Source organism: Anabrus simplex, chromosome 8, assembly GCF_040414725.1.
Source record: "Anabrus simplex isolate iqAnaSimp1 chromosome 8, ASM4041472v1, whole genome shotgun sequence".
In the NCBI taxonomy this organism is placed as follows: domain Eukaryota; kingdom Metazoa; phylum Arthropoda; class Insecta; order Orthoptera; family Tettigoniidae; genus Anabrus; species Anabrus simplex.
In genome coordinates this window covers 46,818,440-46,830,629 of record NC_090272.1, presented here as the reverse complement: position 1 = coordinate 46,830,629, position 12,190 = coordinate 46,818,440, and the positions used below count along the sequence as shown (strand labels likewise).

Genomic DNA, 12,190 nt, shown 5'->3' with positions numbered 1-12,190 from the left:
GTAGGACTCTCTTTCTTACCTCAATGTTGATTTTGCCTTTCTGTGTATTGTTCATATGTAACTTCTTTACTGATATGAACATGACCAAGCCTATCTATCCATCCTGAAATACTTTCCTTATGAATCAGTTCAAGGAAAATGAAAACTTTGCCTTCAATTTCACCAAAAATGAGAACCAACCACTGCAAAAAATAATAGGTGCTAATAACAAGAACCTTGCCTTCTATTTTTAGAAGTGAAGAGTATGCCTTTCTAACAACTAAATAGACTACTATTGCCGTCTACAGTAAAATGTTATTTAGGCCTCAGGTGGTAAATGATTTAATTTTGCTATATCTTACATTGCCTGTCAAAACTGTTTGTAAATACCAATTATATAAATGAATGTTTGACAGAGTAGGGTGTATGGGCCTTGTAAGATCTTGGATTGACTTACAGGGTAATTAATCTACTCAACCTTTTATTACAAGCATGTAACTGTCATATGAATATATTTTTTATAAATAATGTACATATTCTGCCATCATATCCCCTTAATATCACATCACACAAAATACAGTTTTTTATGTTGTAGATTAAAATCTACAAAACTTTGGTGGAAACATCTGTCAAAATAGTTACAAATGAATTTTTCATCTTTGTTTTTCATTGATTATATGGATCTACAGCACAAGAAATAAAATAATCAGTCTACCTTGATGCCCTCTGTAGGCCTATATGTTATTAATAAATTATAAGTACAGTAACAGACATGAAAGTAGTGATCGCTGGTGCAGACAGGTACAATGGCAGGAGAGTACTTGGAATGAGGAGATAAAGGCTACCTAAGTTACAAAGTTATAAGGTGGCAGGGAGGGATTCTGTCAGGTATAACTGTAGTAAGAATTTTGTCCTATGCAAACAACTTGGTCTATTGAAACTGTGCAATCTAATATTAATGGATCTACAGTACAAGAAATAAAATAATCAGTCTACCTTGATGCCCTCTGTAGGCCTATATGTTATTAATAAATTATAAGTACGGTAACAGACATGAAAGTAGTGATTGCTGGTGCAGACAGGTACAATGGCAGGAGAGTACTTGGAATGAGGAGATAAAATAAAACTGAATGTCAGGTTGAGAATACAAAACTGGAACAGGTAGATAATTTCAAATAGGTATTTAGGATGTGTATTCTCGCAGGATGGCAGTATAGCAAGCAACATTGAACACAGATGCAGTAAACCCAATGCAATGAGCTTGCAGTTGTGATCAACAGTATTCTGTAAGAAGGCAGTCAGCTCCTGGACAAAACTACTAATGTCTTTACACTGGTCTGGTTTCAGACCACCTGTGCTGTACAAACCTAGTGCAATGAGTTTGCAGTTGCGATCAACAGTATACCGTAAGAAGGAAGTCTCAATACGCTGGTCTGGTTTCAGACCACCTGTGCTGTACAAACCTAGTGCAATGAGTTTGCAGTTGTGATCAACAGTATACCGTAAGAAGGAAGTCAGCTCTTGGACAGAACTATCAATACGCTGGTCTGGTTTCAGACCACCTGTGCTTTACAACTGCTTACTACATACACACAGAAAGGACCTACTACATGTATTTCGAAAACTCCTTTCCTTGTAAACCATACCTGTTCTACCACATAAAATATACAAATTAAGATGTTGTAATAATGCTAATAATTAATAAAAATTGGAGTTAAGGTTCTTTCCCATCAGGTCCTAATACACATAACTCACTGAGTATTCCAATAAATATTGATAGATAAGTATAACAAAAAATGATTTAATTTAAAAAGTAGAACATTTCTCAAGAACATAAATTTTATTAGATTCTTTCTTGGTCTAACACTGTATACAACAGTTTCTGAATTTTAACTTTGAAAACCCTTCGACCTAGTTCACTCATTCTTTCCATGTCATCATGAAGACACTAAAAATAACATTGATTATATTTTCTTTTCAGTTTTCAGTATCTTTTCTAAATATTCACTTAACACATCACTGTCACATTTCTGTTTCTTTTATTTTTAACTGCTGGCAAAGCTGTTTGTAGAAGCAGAAGCCACTGGACTGGAAGTTGAAGTCCCTTCAGTAATTTCTGAACTGTAGGAGTTAAACCCCTCCAACACAAATTATTTCTGCTTCCTCCTCCTATATTTCAGCTTGGTGAAAAGGCTCTCATACACCAGGTGCCACTTCCATAGATGTGTTTGTTATAGAACTGAAAAAAATAAACAACATATTAATGCAATTCTTCTAAATTGGAGCTACATTTTAGTCTGGACACAAGCCTTCTGTTTAAGAAATTGTTACTTTCAATAATTATTTTAGTAAGATGATTGCTAGGTTAGATTATATTATATTACTTTCAGTTATATCTGATAAATTAATGAACAGATGGGTGGAACTTATGGCCTACAGACTGAATCTTCCCCTCACTCTTTCACAACTAGAACACTGGTCTGTAATGTAGGCCTACTTTTAAAAATAAATATTACAGAATTGTACCTTCTTCCAGCAATGAAGAGTTCCAGAAAGTTGAGGGCATTGAAGTAGACCCATTTTATGTTTTCTGTACAGCAGAACCTGGGAGGAGAGGGAGGATGTTATCTCTCCAAGTTCGATATCCAGCCCTCAGAATTTGCCATGTTCTGGCACAACTTTTTCCTGAAACAATGAATCAGAATATTGTGACAAAGAAAATATACATGTAGTAGGCCTACTTATGGCATAGGCCTACACTTATTTGTCATTAAAGCAAACAATGGTATTCATTTCATTAGGTACGAGATGGAGGTTAGGAAAGCACTGCTTATGTTTTCCAAACATTTCTTCAATTAAGTTACAAGAATGATAATTACTACTTCTCCTAGTGTAACTCATTTTACCACTCTATTCCGTATAATATACTTTATCAATAAATAATCTAAGATAACACTATTCATAAGATAATCGTAATAAATCTAATAATTACTTACCAGTTTTTGTCCCAATTCTCCACACTATAGAATGCCATACAAAATTCACGGTCTCCCTATTACTATATCCAGGGAGTCTAGGATTATACACCACTTTGTTTTCATACACTAAGGCCCGGTTGTATAAAACATTTGATCTGAGTTTAACGAGGAAAAATGGCTGCCAGTCAAGTTGAACTTCGATTTTCCGTTGTATAAACGCTAATCTAAGATCATCTCGTCTCGATCTAAGTTCAGATTTGACTGGCGAATATTCGTCGGTTAATCTCCTTGAACTTAGATCATTATCATTCATATTAAACATTGAACTAGCCCTGAAGACTTGAGAAGTGTTTCCTTCTATCGTATCTGCGTAAGAATACCGCACCTTAATAATATCGAGATGAGTTATAAATATCTTGAATGCTAGTAGTTAAATGATATTGCTAAAGATCGCTCGATTTTTCAGAAGTGAGGTTATGTGAATATCATATAAACAATAGACTACTGCCATACCAACGCGTTGTTGTTACTTAGTTTTATGATACTGCTTCAATAATGAATTATTTTAAATTATGTTTCAAGTTTACAAAACAAAGCAACTGTGTAATATATACATTTTTTTATTTAGCAGGGATGTCAGATTATTCCGACTTTTCGTCTGATGAAGAAGAGTTGATTTTACGAGGAGCTCCTCGCGTCTTTCGGTACAGACGGAATCCGATGATTTAAATGAGTGATCAAATGTTCAAAATGAGATTTCGTTTCTCGAAAGATGTTGGGGAACGACTGGAACTGGAGTTAAGGGACACACTACAAAAACCTACTCAAAGAAATTATCCCCTGTCACCCATGTGTATGTTTTATGCTACAAGAAGTTTTCAAATGGTTGTTGGAGATCTCTTCAAATTGACAAGTCAACGGCTTTCTCTTTCAACTTTGATGTCACCATATCGGTTCTTTTATTTTTTATTATATGTTTGTACCTTGATAGTACAATATCCACCAGATCGTCCTTTTATTTCGGTGTGAAATTCGCAGAACGCTCCTTTGAATTTCCTTCCATTTCATTATCTTCTTCTCCTTCTTCGACAGTCACGGCAGTTTCGTATTTCATTTATTTACAGTCACGGCCAGGTCAATCCCGCCATTTATGTATTATCCAAAGGGCCAAGCTATTTCGTATTTCATTTGTTTTGCGGTGTTGCCACGTCCACTTTTTTGAACTCCGATTACATTTGAACTACACATGTGTAAACCGAGTTCAGTTTTATACAACGCGATGAAGTCGTAATCTCAGTTCATTTTCAGAACTAAGTTCTTAATTGATCTCCAGTCAGATGTCTTTATACAACCGGGCCTAAGCAAATTAATGTTTCGATTTCATCAACAGATGACTATGTTGCGTCCGCCATTATCGAACGACTGCGACTGAAAAACGGACACGTTTGTTTTTACAAACCAGTCGATCTTCATCGCTCGTAGTTGATCGCTGACGATCGATGCTGTGTGACTGGTGCCACTGCCCTCTGTAGGTTTGTTTTCTTAGTCGGTCGATCGCAGTCGTTCGATCGAGCCTGTGTGACAGCCCCCGTAGTGTTGCTTAAATGAAACAGTGCATTGACTCGCATTAGCTCTCGTAGTGTTGCTTAAGTGAAACAGTGCATTGACTCGCATTAGCACTCGTAGTGCTGCTTAAGTGAAACAGTGCATTGACTCACATTAGTACTCGTAGTGGTGCTTAAGTGAAACAATGCATTGACTCACATTAGCACTCGTAGTGGTGCTTAAGTGAAACAATGCATTGACTCACATTAGCACTCGTAGTGGTGCTTAAGTGAAACAGTGCATTGACTCGCATTAGCACTCGTAGTGCTGCTTAAGTGAAACAATGCATTGACTCACATTAGCACTCGTAGTGGTGCTTAAGTGAAACAGTGCATTGACTCACATTAGCACTCTTAGTGCTGCTTAAGTGAAACAATGCATTGACTCGCATTAGCACTCGTAGTGGTGCTTAAGTGAAACAATGCATTGACTCGCATTAGCACTCGTAGTGGTGCTTAAGTGAAACAGTGCATTGACTCGCATTAGCGCTCGTAGTGCTGCTTAAGTGAAACAATGCATTGACCCACATTAGCACTCGTAGTGGTGCTTAAGTGAAACAATGCATTGACTCACATTAGCACTCGTAGTGGTGCTTAAGTGAAACAATGCATTGACTCACATTAGCAATCTTAGTGGTAAAAGAGGCAAAATGCTAATCTAATCGATCGGATAACAATGATTAAGAAAAGAATTGTAATTTTTAGGAATAAATAAAGAATATATTCTCATACTTTATTATATTTACCTAAAATTCGCAGTTCACATCGCTAGGATGTTTTTAACATTGATTTGCTTGCCTGGAAGGCAAGAACTGTGAACTTTTTAATATAGCAATTTAAACAATAGTGTCGAAAAAGATGTAGTTATGATCGAGTACAAAATATTGTGTATTCTCCCCAAATATCAGTCATCACTGTTGAGAACAGCTTGTAAATAAAGAATGGGGAATTAATTTTTGATAACAAAGTAGTGGAGGCATTGTTCGAACTTGAGAGGGGGTAGCCAAGACGGAGCTAGATGCGCCTAGCTGCATATGCAGTCATCATCACGCACGAGTGGAGCGCGTAATTTAAAATGCCCGTATTTGCTCCAATTCGTTCGACAAGGCATGTTGGAAACAAAATTTGCTGACTAGGGAGGACCTTGCTTGCTTTACTGACGTTGCAAGCAATGTGATTCATCCAGAGATGAATAAGCGCCCTTGTTTACAGCGGCGGGAATTGGGAGATATAAAAGGATGGTGGAATGGTTGAATTAACCATTAGTTTTGAGCTGAAGTTAACCATTGCACGTGAATCGGACAGCGTAATGGCTAGAATTCAAAACAGTGAATATGAACTAACCAAGAGAAATGGGTTCAGTTCTGTTGTTTGGAAGGAGTTCCAATCAGCGGACTGGGTATGTTTCCTGTGAAACGTGTCATGCACTATAACAGGGCTGGCCACAACGAGGCTCGCGAGCCGCATGCGGCTCTTGAGTCAGTCTTGTGCGGCTCTTGACACCAACCTTAGACTTAAATTAAATGATATAATTAATGGAATCTAACGACATCTCGCGGCTGGCGTCAGTCAGTAGCAGTGATGTGCGGCTTAACGTTATTAGCGCTATAGGTCAGTGGTAAGACATGGGAGGTGAAGATAGTTCCGGCGCCTTCCATTTGATAGTGCTTTGAGCGGGAGAGTGTGTCAGTGAGCCAGTGTCGTGAGGTGAAGCCAGTCGCGTTCACGTATAGGCAGTCGTGTACTGTGCTGAAGAAATCAATGGCAGATTTAATGATTTGAGATCATTCCTAGAAAATCCTTTCTCTGTTGATGTTGTGGGCTATGGCAGTCCTGTTTCATCGCCATTAACAAAGGATACAGCAGCTGTAGAGTTGGAGCTACAAGAGCTGCAAGAGGACGAAGGATTAAAAGGACTCAAACGAAGTGGCATTTCTACCATAGAATTTTGGAAGAATGTTCCAGAAGAAAAATACACACTAACAAAACAGTGTGTCAAAAGACTAATCTCAATCTTTGGGACTACTTATGTGTGTGTGAATCACTGTACTCAACGATTAAATTAATTAAATTTACATATCGATCTGAACGAACCGATGAACATTTAAGTGAAATTGTACGAACTGCGCTTACCAATTATCAGCCGGATTTCAAAAAACTAACAGCAAAAATGAACACTCAGAAAAAGCAATTCTCAAAAGTAAAATCTCATTCCTTGATGTGTTCCTGAAAAATAATGTTCTGTGTAGTGTAGAAAATAAATGTTCCTTCATTTGTTATAAAATGAAAAACGTGTCTTCATTTTATAAACCATTTTCTAAACATGCTCCCAATTGTTTGTCTCCTAAATTTGCGGCTCGCAGAAGTAACGTTAGTGGCCACCCCTGCACTATAACATATACATCCGGTACAACTCATATTAAAACATATTCATTTAAACATTTTATGTCAGCGCTTCTCGCCAAGGATTGCCCGGATTTTTGTCGTTGTTTGGGTCATCAGTCCATAGGCTGGTCTGATGCATCTCTCCATGCCACCCGATCCTGCGCTAACCTTTTCATTTCTACGAAATTACTACATCCTGCATCTGCTGTAATCTGCTTGTCATATTCATACCTTGGTCTACCCCTGCCGTTCTTACCCTCTACACTTCCCTTAAAAACAACTGAACAAATCCTGGGTGTCTTAAGATGTGTCCTATGATTCTATCTCTTCTTCTGTTCAAATTTAGGCAAATCGACCTCCTCTCACCAATTCGATTCAGTATCTCTTCATTCGTAATTTGATCTACTCTTCTCACCTTCATCATTCTTTTGTAACAGCACATTTCCCAACCTTATATCATCATCATCATCATCATCATCATCATCTGCTTACCCTCCAGGGTCGGCTTTTCCCTCGGACACAGCGAGGGATCCCACCTCTACCGCCTCAAGGGCAGTGTCCTGGAGCTTCAGACTCTTGGTCGGGGATACAACTGGGGAGAATGACCAGTACCTCGCCCAGGCCGCCTCACATGCTATGCTGAACAGGGGCCTTGTGGAGGGATGGGAAGATTGAAAGGGATAGGCAAGGAAGAGGGAAGGAAGCGGCCGTGGCCTTATGTTAGGTACCATCCCGGCATTCGCCTGGAGGAGAAGTGGGAAACCACGGAAAACCACTTCCAGGATGGCTGAGGTGGGAATCGAAGCCACCTCTACTCAGTTGACCTCCCGAGGCTGAGTGGACCCCGTTCCAGCCCTCATACAACGATTCAAATTTCGTAGCAGAGCCGGGAATCGAACCCGGGCCTCCGGGAGTGGCAGCTAATCACGCTAACCACTACACCACAGAGGCGGACTCCCAACCTTATATTCTCTTTGTTTCTGAGCTAGTTATCATCCATGTTTCACTTCCATACAATGCCACACTCAGACCGAAAGTCTTCAAAACCATCTTACTAATTCCTATTTCAATGCTCGAGGTGACGATATTTATTTTCTTTCGAAAGTCCGTCCTTGCCTGTGCTAGTCTACATTTATTATCTCCTCCTTATCTGCCATCGTTAGTTGTTTTCCTACCCAGATAACAATATTCATCTACTTCCTTCAAGACTTAATTTCCTAATCTAATACTTCCTGCATCACCTGTCTTCGTACAACTGCACTCCATTATTATTTTGGACTTATTTATTTTCATCTTGTACTCCTTCCACACCTTTCGGCAATTCCCCAGATCTTCTGCAGACGCAGATAAAGTATCAATATCATAGGCGAATCGCAGAGTTTTGATTTCCTTACCTTGGACTGTGATTCTCTTTCAAAATTCTTCTTTGATTTCCTTAACCACCTGTTTCATGTCAACATTGAAAAGGAGAGGGGTCAAAGAGCAGCCTTGCCTCACTCCTTTCTGGATTGCTAATTCTTTTCCTTCATCTTCCATTCTAGTCACTATGAGTTTGAAATCTTATTGTCGACATTTTATTCTTTGATTCTAACAAATTCTAACAAATTTACGCCTTCCTAAGGTCATGAGTTGAAAATGTTTATCATTTTATTCGTTTTTGCTTATAATTGTAGAGATCAATGAAACAAATCAAATGACACTTCACACGACGCGCTATCACGACAGAGTCTAACTGTTAGCCGCAGGGCTGAGTGGCTCAGACGGTTGAGGCGCTGGTTTTCCGAACCCAATTTGGCAGTTTCGATCCTGGATCAATCCGGTGATATTTGAAGGTGCTCAAATGCATCAGCCTCGTATCGATAGATTTACTGGCACGTAAAAGAACTCCTGCGGGGCTAAATTCGGACACCACCGAGCGCGATAGCTGCAGTCGTTTAAGTGCGGCCAGTATCCAGTATTCGGGAGATAGTAGGTTCGAACCCCACTGTCGGCAGCCCTGAAAATGGTTTTCCGTGGTTTCCCATTTTCACACCAGGCAAATGCCGGGGCTGTACCTTAATTAAGGCCACGGCCGTTTCCTTCCCACTCCTAGCCCTTCCCTGTCCCATCGTCGCCATAAGACCTATCTGTGTTGGTGCGACGTAAATAGAAAAAAATCGGACACCTCGGCATCTCCGAAAACCTTAAAAGTAATTAGTGGGACGTAAAGCAAATATCAATCAATCTTCAATCAATATTGATCTGCATTTAGGGCAATCGCCCAGGTGGCAGATTCCCTATCTGTTGTTTCCTAGCCCTTTCTTAAATGATTTCCCCTTCCTATAAACAAATATTTGCCCCAATTTGTTCTCTTGATTTCCAACTTTGTCTTCATATTGTGATCTTTCCTACTTTTAAAGACACCACTCAAACTTATTCGTCTACTAACGTCATTCCACAACATCTCTTCGCTGACAGCTCGGAACATACCACTTGTTGTGTTGTTTGAGTCATCAGTCCATAGACTGGTTTGATGCAGCTCTCCATGCCACCCTATCCTGTGCTAACCTTTTCATTTCTACGTAGCTATTGCATCCTACATCTGCTCTAATCTGTTTGTCATATTCATACCTTGGTCTACTCCTACCGTTCTTGCCACCTACACTTCCTTCAAAAACCAACTGAACAAGTCCTGGGTGTCTTAAGATGTGTCCTATCATTCTATCTCTTCTTCTCGTCAAATTTAACCAAATCGATCTCCTCTCACCAATTCGATTCAGTATCTCTTCATTCGTGATTCGATCTATCCATCTCACCTTCAGCATTCTTCTGTAACACCACATTTCAAAAGCTTCTATTCTCTTTCTTTCTGAGCTAGTTATCGTCCATGTTTCACTTCCATACAATGCCACGCTCCACACAAAAGTCTTCAAAAACATCTTTCTAATTCCGATATCAATGTTTGAAGTGAGCAAATTTCTTTTCTTAAGAAAGCTCTTCCTTGCTTGTGCTAGTCTGCATTTTATGTCCTCCTTACTTCTGCCATCGTTGGTTATTTTACTACCCAAATAACAATATTCATCTACTTCCTTTAAGACTTCGTTTCCTAATCTAATATTCCCTACATCACCTGCCTTCGTTCGACTGCACTCCATTACTTTTGTTTTGGACTTATTTATTTTCATCTTGTACTCCTTACCTAAGACTTCATCCATACCATTCAGCAACTTCTCGAGATCTTCTGCAGTCTCAGATAAAATAACAATATCATCGGCAAATCTCAAGGTTTTGATTTCCTCTCCTTGGACTGTGATTCCCTTTCCAAATTTCTCTTTGATTTCCTTTACTGCCTGTTCTATGTAAACATTGAAAAGGAGAGGGGACAAACTGCAGCCTTGCCTCACTCCTTTCTGGATTGCTGCTTCTTTTTCAAAGCCCTCGATTCTTATCACTGCAGACTGATTTTTATACAGGTTGTAGATAATTCTTCGTTCTCGGTATCTGATCCCTATCATCTTCAGAATCATAAATAGCCTGGTCCAACCAACATTATCGAATGCCTTTTCTAGATCTACGAATGCCATGTACGTGGGCTTGTCCTTCTTGATTCGATCCTCTAAAATCAGACGCAAAGTCAGGATTGCTTCACGTGTTCCTACATTTCTTCTGAAGCCAAATTGATCTTCCCCCAACTCAGCTTCAACTTGTTTTTCCATTCTTCTGTAAATAATACGTGTTAAAATTTTGCAGGCATGAGATACTAAACTAATAGTGCGGTAGTTTTCACACCTGTCAGCACCGGCTTTCTTGGGAATAGGTATAACAACATTCTGCTGAAAATCGGATGGGACTTCTCCTGTCTCATACATCTTGCACACTAAATGAAATAACCTTACCATGCTGGTTTCTCCTAAGGCAGTCAGTAATTCAGCGGGAATATCATCAATTCCAGGTGCCTTGTTCCTATTTAGGTCACTCACAGCTCTGTCAAACTCTGACCTCAAAATTGGGTCTCCCATTTCATCAGCATCAACAGCCTCTTCATGTTCCAAAACGAAATTATCTACATCGTTACCTTGATACAACTGTTGGATATGCTCCTGCCATCTTTCTGCTTTGTCTTCTTTCCCTAGAAGTGGCTTTCCATCTGAGCTCTTAATATTCATGCACCTAGATTTCCTTTCTCCAAAGGTTTCCTTGATTTTCCTGTATGCAGCATCTACCTTTCCCAGGACCATACAGCCTTCGACATCCTTGCACTTCTCCTTCAGCCATTCTTCCTTAGCTACCTTGCACTTTCTATCCACTTCATTCTTTAATCGCCTGTATTCTTTTCTGCCCTCTTCATTTCTAGCATTCTTGTATTTTCGTCGTTCATCAATCAGGTCTAGTATCTCCTGAGTTATCCACTGATTCTTAGTTGATCTTTTCTTCCTTCCTAACATTTCTTCAGCAGCCCTACTGACTTCATTTTTCATGACTCTCCACTCTTCCTCTACTGTGTTTCCTTCGGCCTTTTCATTTAGTCCTTGTGCAACATGTTCCTTGAAACAATCCATCACACTCTTTTCTTTCAACTTGTCTAGATCCCATCTTTTTGCATTCTTTCCTTTCTTCAATTTCTTCAATTTCAGATGGCATTTCATGACCAACAAGTTGTGGTCAGAGTCCACGTCTGCTCCTGGGAAAGTTTTGCAATCCAACACCTGGTTTCTGAATCTCTGCCTAATCATAATGAAGTCTATTTGATACCTTCCAGTGTCTCCAGGTCTCGTCCACGTATACAGCCGTCGTTTGTGGTGTTTGAACCAAGTATTGGCGAGGACTAAATTATGGTCAGTGCAGAATTCAACCAGCCGACTTCCTCTTTCGTTCCTTTGTCCCAATCCAAATTCTCCTACTGTGCTACCTTCTCTTCCTTGGCCTACCACTGCGTTCCAGTCTCCCATCACAATTAGATTCTCGTCACCTTTGACATATTGTATTAAATCTTCTATCTCCTCATATATTCTTTCAATTTCTTCATCATCCGCTGAACTAGTAGGCATATAGACCTGCACTATTGTGGTGGGCATTGGTTTGGTGTCTATCTTGGCGACAATAATTCTTTCACTATGCTGGTCGTAGTAGCTTATCCGCTGCCCTATTTTCTTATTCATTATTAAACCAACTCCTGCATTACCCCTGTTTGATTTCGTGTTGATAATTCGGTAATCGCCTGACCAAAAATCCTGTCCTTCCTGCCAACGTACTTCACTTATACCG

General features: G+C 39.5%; 1 long non-coding RNA gene across 1 annotated transcript; it reads right to left on the bottom strand.

Moving 5' to 3' along the window:
- Positions 1-1,764: 1,764 nt before the first annotated feature.
- LOC137501847 (uncharacterized) lies at positions 1,765-3,064 on the bottom strand. Its single transcript, XR_011018652.1, has 3 exons — positions 2,976-3,064; positions 2,506-2,664; positions 1,765-2,218 (listed from the first exon to the last, which is right to left on the bottom strand). It is a non-coding gene; the product is annotated as an uncharacterized lncRNA (long non-coding RNA).
- Positions 3,065-12,190: the final 9,126 nt, after the last annotated feature.